The following is a 12,337-nucleotide window of genomic DNA, read 5'->3' on the forward strand; positions in this document are numbered from 1 at the left end:
AACAGGAATTCTGCAGATGCTGGAAATTCAAGCAACATACATCAAAGTTGCTGGTGAACGCAGCAGGCCAAGCAGCATCTCTAGGAAGAGGTGCAGTCGACGTTTCAGGCCGACCTTCAAGGGTCTCGGCCTGAAACGTCGACTGCACCTCTTCCTATAGATGCTGCTTGGTCTGCTGCGTTCACCAGCAACTTTGATGTATGTTGCATTATTTAAAAATGATCTTTTGTGCTGTTGATTTACCAGTACCGATAGATATTCGAGGTCTGGCATGTGGGGGGGGGGGGGTGAGGGTGTGCTCTATGTAAAATTGTGGTCTGACCCAACTGTAGATGGTCTTGCCAGCCTGCCTTCTCTTGTCTTTCATTCTGGGACAAAGTAGAAGTACAACCTGGATAGAAGGCACATGGAATGCAGACCTCTGTGGGTGAAAGTTGATGTTGAAAGCAAATGTCTTCCATCCTCTCAATGGTGAGCATCTCTTTGAATGTCACATATTCCTCATCACACAATAAAACGAGATATTAGTTTAAAGAGGAAACAGCCTCAAACTTTCGTGTGGCTTTGGTGAAGTTAATTCAGCATAGATAATTTCAAGGAAGTGAAATAAGTTTGCTGAAAGTTCAAAGTAAATTTATTATCAAAGTACATATATGTCACCATATACAACCCTGAGATTTATTTTCTTGATGGCATACTTAATAAATCCATAAAATAATAACCATAATAGAATCAAAGAAAGATTGCACCAACTTGGGCGATCAAGCAGTGTGCAAAAGACAACAAACTGCAAATACAGAAAGAAAGAAATAATAAAAAAAACAATAAATATTGAGAATATGAGATTCTTCGAAAGTGAGTCCACAGGTTGTGGGAATATTTCAATGATGGGTTGAGTGAAGTTATCCCCTTTGGTTCAAGACCCTGATGCTTGAGGGGTAATAACTGTTCCTGAACTTGCTGGTGTGAATCCTAAGGTTCCCAGACTCCATGGTGAAGAGAGCTCTACCCGTGATGCACTGGACTGTATCCACTACCTTTTGTAGGATTTTCCAGTCAAAATCATTGGTGTTTCATTCCACGCTGTGATGCAGCCAGTCAATATACACTCCACTGCACATCTATAGAAATACGTCAACGTTTTAGATGTCATGGAGAATCTTTGCAAACTCCTAAGGATGTAGAGACCATAAGATATAGGAGCAGAATCAGACCATTTGGCCCATTGAGTCTGCTCTGCCATTCAATCATGGCAGATTTCTTTTTCCCTTCCTCAGCCCCACTCCCCAGCCTTCTCCCCGTAATCTTTGATGCCACCTCCAGTCAAGAACCTATTAAGCTCTGCCTTAAATACATGCAAAGACCTGGCCTCCACGGTTACCTGTGGTAATAAATTCGACATATTGACCACCCTCTGGCGAAACAAATTTCTCCAATTCTCTCTTTTAAATAGACTCACATTATCGTACCAAGTGGTTCGCTGCCTTCCTCTTTCCCTCTTTCCTTCTATCATCCCTTCCAATAACAATTTCTGCAGTCCACCACCTCTTAACAAGTGCCTGGCATATTCCAGCTTCCTTTTCTGCACATTCTTCAGCAACTCCTTTTCTCTCCTCACTCTCTTCAACACTTCCATATTACTGACCTTCATCACCCATCTAATTTTCTGCATTCTCCTTAAACACCACATTTCAAATGCCTCCAGTCGTCGTTGCGCTTCCATGCATAACGTCCATGATTCCATGTTTCCATGTACATGTGATAAATAAATCTGAATCTGAAGCGAATTTATTCTCAGAGAAGTGTGAATCTTCGAAAGTCCAAGTCAGTAAGCATATTCAAATCTATGGTAGATGTTGGACTGGTGAGAATTGGACAGGAATATTGAGCTGGGAATTGAAAATGTATGAGCTGTAATTGTGTTGAATGGTGGACAACTCTTGCTCCCAGCTCGCATGTATGCAGGTAAGTGGGTTTGAAATTGAGCTCTGTAAATAATGGAGGAGGAAGGAGGGACAGTCACAGATTTAAACAGTGATTAATCTGCAGGTGCACTTTCCTCTGTGATCATTCTGAAATGGCCACAGGGGAATGAACCTGGCACTCGAACAATAATCATACAATTACAGGAAGTGTCACAAAAGGTGAGCTGTCTGATGAGATTCATCATGAATTATCACTTTGAGCAACCCTTCAACAGAGGGTGACACTTGCACAATGGAAGCCAGTGAACGGCTTTGACAGGTGTGGGATGTTATTCAAAGGAGGCTACAGATAACAGGCTTTATGTACTCCCAAAGTCTTCCACTGTGGATCGTCTTGCCTTAGAGAAACCTTTTCCCAGAACCTATGATGGCAACTGTGTCCGTGAATAATTATGTGTCCATTTCATACGTCAGGACAGATGATGCAAATCCACATTTTACTGGATTTGCAACAGCATGCAAGTGGATGCATCTGGCAGATCTAGAGAGACAGCATGCAAAAGGTAGGTCAGAAAGAACCGGTTATAAACCCTCACATCTAACTTACTTGCCAACTTTGCATCTTTCTGTCTAAAATGATTGACCTGATATGGAGATGAAGCCTCTGTAATTTTTTTAAATGCTTAATTGCAAAACCAGTTCAACATGCTTTAGTGCTTATAAGTATCACGACAGCGTAGCGCTTTACAGCAGCAGTGGTAAGGTTGGGATGCAATTCCCGTCGCTGTCTGTAAGGAGTTTGCACGTTCTCCACGTGATTGCGTGGGGTTTCCTCTGGGAGTCCGGTTTCTTCCCACATTCTAAAGACGTACCAATTACGGTTAGTGAGTTGTACCGGTTATGGTTAGTGAGTTGTACCGGTTATGGTTAGTGAGTCGTACCGGTTATGGTTAGTGAGTTGTACCGGTTACGGTTGGTGAGATGTGCCACACTGGCTCCAGAAGCATGCCAATACTTGCGGGTTTCCCCCTGCACATCCTCAGATTGTGTTGACACGACGATACATTTTGATGTTTCAATGTGCATATGACAAGTGAAGCTAATTTTATAAAGTAACAGAAGTGGAAATGATATCAGTAAGGTCCTTTCTCAGGCCTCTTGCCCAGTTCTGAAGGGTCATTAACACGGTCCCTCCTTATCTGGATGCTGACTGGCTTGTTGGACATTCTTTTTTTTATTGTTTTTAATGTCAGGAATCTGCAGTTTTTGCTCCATTTATACAGTTAGATGTGTTGCCACTGTAGTTAGCCTCAGTTACGGCCAGTATCAACCTCCTCAGTGACCGATATTTGATGCACATGATTTAAGAAAACCTGCTATTTTCTTTTCTAATTGCAAAGTTACCAACTGGCCGGTTACCAACAGGTTCTAGTGTTTTCCAGTCATGAGACAATGCCTTTAAAAGTCCTTTCGACCTTCCTAAGGCCAAACCAGATTTAAAAAAAACTCAAGGAACAATCTGCTGGAGGGAGTCAACAAGTCGAGCAGCGTCAGCGAGACGGAAGAAATTGTTGACGTTTTGGGTTGAAACTCTGCACCATAAAAACCTCAAATATAAAGAAGTCACGTTTGTTTAGAGTTAGTTTGAATGTTTTTGGTGTTGTGGGTTTGAATGGGTTTGTGAAATTAGTATCCAGGGCTGTACTGACCAGGCTTAAAATATCAACATAAGAAACAGGAACAGGAGTAGGCCATCTGTCCCATTGAGCCTGCTCTACCATTCAATAAGATCGTGGCTGATTGGTCTGGACTCAGCTCCATCTGCCTGCCTTTTTGCCATAACCCTTAATTCCCCTCCTATGTAGTAATCTATCTAACTGTAGTTAGAATTACATAATGAGGTAGCCTCTAATGCTTCCCTGGGCAAAGAATTCCACAGACTCTAGGAAAAACAGTTTCTCCTCACCTTCATCCAGAATCTACTCCCCAAATCTTGAAGCTATCGTCCCTGATTCTAGTCTCACTTACCAGTGAAAACAACTTTCCTGCCTCTGTCTTATGTGTCCCTTTCATAATTTTCTACATTTCTATAAGATTCTCCTTCATTCTTCTTAATTCCAGGCGACCCAATCTCTCCTCTCATCTCCAGAATCAACCTTGAACCACCACCAAGCCCAATATAGTTTTCCTCAAGTAATGAGACTAAAACTGCACGCGGAACTTCAGGTGCGACTCTGTATAGTTGCGGGATAATCTCCCTGCTCTTAAATTCAATCCCCCTACCCACGAAGACCAACATTCTATTTGCCTTCTTGATAACCTGTCGCACCTACAAATCAATCTTTTACAATTCATACACGAGCACGCCCAAGTCCTTCTGCACAGCAGCATGCTGCAATCTTTCACCACTTAAATAATAACATGATCTTTTATTTTTCTTTCCAAAGTGTACGACCTCACATTTACCGATGTTGCGCTCCATCTGCCACATCCTTGCCCACCCTCTATATCTGTCTATGTCTCTCTGCAGATCTCCATGTCCTCTATATCTGTCTATATCTCTCTGCAGATCTCCATGTCCTCTATATCTGTCTATGTCTCTCTGCAGATCTCCATGTCCTCTATATCTGTCTATATCTCTCTGCAGATCTCCATGTCCTCTATATCTGTCTATATCTCTCGGCAGATCTCCATGTCCTCTATATCTGTCTATATCTCTCTGCAGATCTCCATGTCCTCTATATCTGTCTATATCTCTCGGCAGATCTCCATGTCCTCTATATCTGTCTATGTCTCTCTGCAGATCTCCATGTCCTCTATATCTGTCTATGTCTCTCTGCAGATCTCCATGTCCTCTATATCTGTCTATGTCTCTCTGCAGATCTCCATGTCCTCTACATCTGTCTATATCTCTCTGCAGATCTCCATGTCCTCTATATCTGTCTATGTCTCTCTGCAGATCTCCATGTCCTCTATATCTGTCTATGTCTCTCTGCAGATCTCCATGTCCTCTATATCTGTCTATATCTCTCTGCAGATCTCCATGTCCTCTATATCTGTCTATATCTCTCTGCAGATCTCCATGTCCTCTATATCTGTCTATATCTCTCTGCAGATCTCCATGTCCTCTATATCTGTCTATATCTCTCTGCAGATCTCCATGTCCTCTATATCTGTCTATATCTCTCTGCAGATCTCCATGTCCTCTATATCTGTCTATATCTCTCTGCAGATCTCCATGTCCTCTATATCTGTCTATATCTCTCTGCAGATCTCCATGTCCTCTATATCTGTCTATATCTCTCTGCAGATCTCCATGTCCTCTATATCTGTCTACGTCTCTCTGCAGATCTCCATGTCCTCTATATCTGTCTATATCTCTCTGCAGATCTCCATGTCCTCTATATCTGTCTACGTCTCTCTGCAGATCTCCATGTCCTCTATATCTGTCTACGTCTCTCTGCAGACTCTCCATGTCCTCTGCATAGTTTGCTTTTCCAATCAATTTGGTGTCGTCAGCAAACTTGGATGCACCACACTTGGTCCCCGCTTGCATACATCATTGACAGTTGTGAGCCTATCAACCAGCCCTGTGGCATTCCACTCACTGTTGACCGCCATCCAGAGAAAGACCCATTTATCCCAGTCCTCTGACCACGCTACCACATTACCGCCAACTCCATCTATCAGCTATGATTTTATTGAATGGTGGAATATGAGTGAAGACCGAATGGCCTACTCCTGTTCCTATTTCTGATCTTCTTACGTTCATCCTCATGGGCAAGCCGTTTGCATGTCACCTTATCAAAAGCCTTTGGAAATCTCCCCTTGGGGTTCTACACCTGATCCACAGAGTGGACACCTCTGCTGCGGAAGTGTTGGAGGCTCATCACTTGTGCAGAGTTCTCCCAGCAGAAATGGGTTATGTCTATAAATCGGGGCCTGCCAAAATGACAGGACTCAAAGCAGAAACCCAGTTTGTTCCTTCCTTTATACACACACAATATGGTTTTACAATTGTTTTCCCTTTTGCCTTTACTTTGACCATTTACATCAAACTCAAAGCTGAGAGAACAAATAACCTTAAATGTTTCCATCGTAATGTGGGGAGCCACTGCCTTGGCAAGTACTGACTTACAGTATACGGATCTCACGAACGCTCTACTACCTCCTGCCCAAACCAAAGAACGTGAGACCCACACTCAGTGTTTTAGGAACAGCTTCTTCACCTCGCCATCAGAATTCTGAACAGTACACGAACCCATGAACATGACCTCATTATTTCTCTTTTGCACCTTTTTTATGACTTACAATAATTTTAGGTACTGCTGCCACAAAAACTCAAAATTCACAAAATACACCAGTGGTAATAAACCTGATTCTGAATAGCTCCTTACAGTGGGATTAACTAAGATTTTGGCTGTACCACTGGTTAAGTCCTTTCTTTAAAAGGACGGCTGATTCGGAGTCCTGCCGAAGGGTCTCGGCCCGAAACGTCAACTGTACGTTTTGCCATAGATGCTGCCTGGCCTGCTGAGTTCCTCCAGCATTTTGTGTGTGTGATGCTGAGCCAATTCTAGTGCATCTCCTTCTCTCCAAACCTCCCTCTCTGAAACTTGTGCTGAGAATGAACAGGGCAGGGAGTGGCCATGGAAATTTACTGGAGTTGTAATTCTGATGAGGTTGGGATTAATAAAATTTGCTGTTTCAATCTGAACATACTTGACATTAACACACTGTGCGCAAAACTGAAAATGCCATTGTATTGTAAAGTTCAATTTTAAAAAATTGGCCTGGTTTAAAATTAAAACAAGCTTCCAGCTGCTCTAAAGAAAATAACCACATCTGCAGGAAGCTCAGTACAAAACCATCGTCCGCCCCTTCATAGCAGGCGTTTAGAACAGGCATTTTCCAATCCCTCATGACGAGCTTTATTTTCTGTCTTCTCTGAGTAACTGGATGCATTTGTTACAAATAACAGCGGCAATGTTTTCTTGACCTTTTTTTTTATCATTCTAATTGCGTCTCACTTGATATACACGGTTATAGCAATGACAGTTTATTCAGATCGGACAAGTCAATAATTACTGTTTGTCAATGCTCTGTAATAACTGGGCAGCCAGTTGCCTTCGTCCTGACATAACCAACACAAGATCTGTGGGAGCAAAATGCCGTGCCATTTCTGTGTCCGATTAGCAGGAACCCTGCACGAACAAAGAGCCTTTCAGTGTAATTTCCAACCCCAGATGTACATTTACTGTTATAACGTAGGAAATACAGTGGTCTATTTATGGGCTGAGAAATGGCAGATGGAGTTTAACCCAGAAAAATACGAGGTGTTGCACCTCGGCAGGGCAAATGCAAGGAGACAGTTAAAGGAAAGATCCTTTACCAGCGTTGCTGAGCAGAGAGATCTTGGGATCCAAGTTCATAGCTCCTTGCAAGTGGCTACACAGGTTGATAAGGTGGTTCAGAAGGCTAATGGACTGGTTGCTTTTACTAGTTGAGGCATAGAGTTTAAAAGTCAAGAGGTTGTGTTGCCATTTTATAAAACTCTGGTTAGGCCACTTCTGCAGCATTGCATACGGTTCTGGTCACCCTTTTACAGGAAGGATGTTGAGGCTCGGAGAGGGTGCAGTAGGGGTTTACCAGGATGCTGTCTGGTTTAGAGGGCATATAACTATATAACAATTAGAGCACGGAAACAGGCCATCTCGGCCCTTCTAGTCCGTGCCGAATGCTTACTCTCACCTAGTCCCATCTACCTGCACTCAGCCCATAACCCTCCATTCCTTTCCTGTCCATATAGCTATCCAATTTTTTTTTAAATGACAAAATCGAACCTGCCTCTACCATTTCTACTGGAAGCTCATTCCACACAGCCACCACTCTCTGAGTAAAGAAGTTCCCCCTCGTGTTACCCCTAAACTTTTGCCCCTTAGCTCTCATGGGCTATCATGAGAGGCTGGATAAACTTGGGTTGTTTTCTCTGGAGCGTCAGAAGCTGAGGGGAGATCTGATAGAGGTTTATAAGATTATGAGAGGCAGAGATAGAGCGGACAGAGGGTATCTGTTTCCCAGGGTTGAAATATCTAATAGCAGAGAGCACGCATTGAAGGTGAGAGTGTGTAGGTTCAAAGGGGATGTGGGGGTAAGTTTTTTTTAACTCAGAGAGTGGTGGATGCCTGGTATGGTGGTAGAGGCAAATACATTAGAGGCTTTTAAGATTTGTTTATAAGGAAAATATTGGGATATGGACGTTGTGTAGGTAAGAGGGATCAGTGTTTGGGTGTTTTTGATTTGCTTTTTGTTTGCTTCCACACAACACTGTGGGCCAACTGGCCTGTTCCTGTGCTGCACTTTTCTATGTCTTTCTATAGGAAGTACACTCCTGTACGGAATAAAGTGGCCACTGTCTGTAGGTACGTGGTCTTCTGCTGCCGTTGTGCGTCCACTTCAAGATGTTGTCTGCTCAGAGGTGATCCCCTGCATTCCGCTGTTGTAACGTGCGGTTATCTGAGTTACTGTCACTTTCCTGGAAGCTCGAACCAGACTGGCCATTCTCCTCCAACCTCTCTCATTAACACAACGTTTTCCCCCACAGAACTGCCGCTCACTGGGTGCCTTATGTTTTTCACACCTGTTGTGTATTTCCTATTTTAGTAATATTTGAATAATCTTGTAAATATATTAAAACATAGAAACATAGAAAATAGGTGCAGGAGTAGGCCATTCGGCCCTTCGAGCCTGCACCGCCATTTATTAGGATCATGGCTGATCATCCAACTCAGAACCCCGCCCCAGCCTTCCCTCCATACCCCCTGACCCCTGTAGCCACAAGGGCCATATCTAACTCCCTCTTAAACATAGCCAATGAACTGGCCTCAACAGTTTCCTGTGGCAGAGAATTCCACAGATTCACCACTCTCTGTGTGAAGAAGTTTTTCCTAATCTCGGTCCTAAAAGGCTTCCCCTCTATCCTCAAACTGTGACCCCTCGTTCTGGACTTCCCCAACATCGGGAACAATCTTCCTGCATCTAGCCTGTCCAATCCCTTTAGGATCTTATACGTTTCAATCAGATCCCCCCTCAATCTTCTAAATTCCAACGAGTACAAGCCCAGTTCATCCAGTCTTTCTTCATATGAAAGTCCTGCCATCCCAGGATGTTTGATTAGTCATTGTTGTTAATAAAATTCATTATGGTTATATGTAAAAATATGTAAATTATACACGTTATCACCCTACCATGTGATATGTGTGCTTAAACTCAAAGTTTAGACCTAATTATCATATTCCTATGTCTTCCCTTGAATTAGTTTAATGTTTTGTGGTTCCAAAACATAGAGCTTTGTAAGCTCTAGATATTGTTGTACGTGATGATCCCAGGAGATCGTGAGAGTAAGAGTTCGGCACGGACTAGAAGGGCTGAGATGGCCTGTTTCCGTGCTGTAATTGTTATATGGTTATCAACAGTTTCTGTGATACTTAAACCACCCCATCTGGCACCAACACTCATTCCACTGTCGACATCACTTAAATCCCATTTATTCACCATTCTGATATTTGGTCTGAACAGCAACGGAACCTCTTGACCATGTCCACATGCTTTTAATGCATTGAGTTGCTGCCACATGATTGGCTGATTAGATACTTTCATTATTGACCAGGTGTACAGATGTACCCAATAAAGTGGCCACTGAGTGTATATGAATGGATAAGGGGGATAACCAGTCTTCTTCCCGGGGTAAGGGAGTCTATAACTACTTGGCACAAATTTAAAGTGACAGGGGAAAGGTTTAAATTAGACCTGAGGAGAAACTTCCTCACATAAAGGGCGGTGAGTTGCCAGAGGAAGCTGTAGAGGTGAGTGAAATTACAGTGTTGAAAGTTAATTTGTATATTTACACAGACAAGGTATGGGCAAATGGAGCTAGCTTAGAACGAAATCTTGGTCAGCATTGATGAGTTGTGGAGCTCTATAGCACAGAAACAGGCCCTTCAGCCCATCTATTACATGCCAAAGTATTATTCTGTCTTGTTCCATTGGCCCGGGACCTGGACTATAGTCCCCCATATCCAGATTCCTCTTAAGTGTTGCAATTGGATGACTTGGGCCAAATGGTTTACTTTCGTACTGTGTAACTCTAAGATTCTGCAGATGCTGAAAATCGAGAGGAACACACACAAAATGCTAGAGGAACTCAGCAGGCCAGGCAGCATCTATGGAGAGGAATAAACAGCCGATGTTTTAGGCCGAGAACCCTGTTCAGGACTGGAAAGGAAGGGGAGAAGTAGCCAGAATAAGCAGGTGGTGAGGGGAAGGGAAGGAGCCCAAGCTGGCAGGTGATAGGTAAGACCAGGTGACGGAGGTGATGGGTGGAAAATGTAAAGGTTGTTTGGTGACTGGCAAGCTCCCACAATGGCCATACAATGTAAGAGTTAGCCGAATGATCGAGACTGGCAAGGCAGGATTCTGAGATCTATTACATATACCTGAGAGGGCGAACGAGCCCCATGTTTCCCAGAACCAGAGAACTTTACAGCACAGGACAAGACCTCTCTGCCCAATGTCAAGCAGAGAAACCTATCTTGGCTGTGTCCATACTCCAGCTCTAGGGCCATAGATTTGTTGGTGAGACCATGTTCATTCTTTTCCCACCACTTTGCAAGCAGTGGATTTTAGAACCCAGCCACCTTCTGGCAAAATTTCCTGAGCTCCTACCAGTTACCTAGCTCACAAGGTCCTTCACCTTTCTGCCAGGGCAAGAAACTTCTTCTTCTTCCCATCTCTCAAAATTTTATATGTAAAACATAGAACAGTACAGGAGAGGAAGAGGCCCTTTGGCGCACAATTGGTGTGCTAATTATGCAATAACTCCAATCCCACCTGCCTGACCATAGTCTATATCACTCCCTGATCATGATCTATATCAATCCTTGACCACGGTCTATATCACTCCCTGACCGTGGTCTATATCATTCCATGGTCTGTATCACTCCCTGGCCATGGTCTATATCACTCCCTGACCGTGATCTATATCACTTCCTGGTCATGGTCTGTATCACTCCCTGACCACGGTCTATATCACTCCCTGACCGTGATCTATATCACTTCCTGGTCATGGTCTGTATCACTCCCTGACCATGGTCTATATCACTCCCTGATCATGATCTATATCAATCCTTGACCACGGTCTATATCACTCCCTGACCATGGTCTATATCACTCCCTGACCATGATCTATATTATTCCCTGACCACGATCTATATCACTCCCTACCATGGTCTATATCACTCCCCGACCATGGTCTGTATCACTCCCTGACCGTGATCTATATCACTCCCTGACCACGGTCTGTATCACTCCCTACCATGGTCTATATCACTCCCTGACCATGGTCTATATCACTCCCTGATCATGATCTATATCACTCCCCGACCATGGTCTGTATCACTCCCTGACCGTGATCTATATCACTCCCTGACCACGGTCTGTATCACTCCCTGACCGTGGTCTATATCACTCCCTGACCATGGTTTATATCACTCCCTGACCACGGACTATATCACTCCCTGACCACGGTCTGTATCACTCCCTGACCGTGCTCTATATCACTCCCTGACCACGGTCTGTATCACTCCCTGACCGTGCTCTATATCACTCCCTGACCACGGTCTGTATCACTCCCTGACCGTGCTCTATATCACTCCCTGACCACGATCTATATCACTCCCTGATCGTGGTCTATATCACTCCCTGGCCACGGTCTCTATCACTCCCTGACCATGGTCTATATCACTCCCTGGCTAGATGTTATTTTATTGGCTTCCTCCATCTCCCATGGCAACGTGTTCCAGGTGCCTATTTCTGTGTAAACATCCCAATTAAATTTCCCTTCAGCCTCTAAAGAGAACTGCCCCAGACCAGTCAATCCCTCCTCATAAATAAAATCCTTTACAGCTATCAATGATGTCCTGAACTTTTACTAATGTTCTTCACGTCCCTGTGCAGAGCAGCAGCCAGACTGTACAGAGCGCACAAACTGCTTAACATTTCACCCGGACGCCAGCCTCTCAGGCAAGGCAGAGTTTAGTTAGTATGGCAACAACAGTCATTCTCTGACGGTCACTCTTGAACCTAGCTCCCAACCTGATGAAGGGTTTCGTCTCGAAACGTTGACTGTTTGTTTCCCTCCATCGATACTGCCTGATATGCTGTTTCCTCCAGCATTTTGTGTGCTACTCCGTGTCAAGAGTGTGTTACTTTAGCAGTTCATTGGCTCCGACTCAAATTGGGCCACTCTCTGAAAGCAAGTTACCGCAGATGCTGGAAATGTAAAACAAGAACAGAAAATGCTGGAAGTACTCAGCAAGTAAGGCAGCGTCTGTGGGGAGAGAAGCAGAGTCAAC

Source organism: Mobula hypostoma, chromosome 22 (assembly GCF_963921235.1).
Source record: "Mobula hypostoma chromosome 22, sMobHyp1.1, whole genome shotgun sequence".
NCBI lineage: Eukaryota > Metazoa > Chordata > Chondrichthyes > Myliobatiformes > Myliobatidae > Mobula > Mobula hypostoma.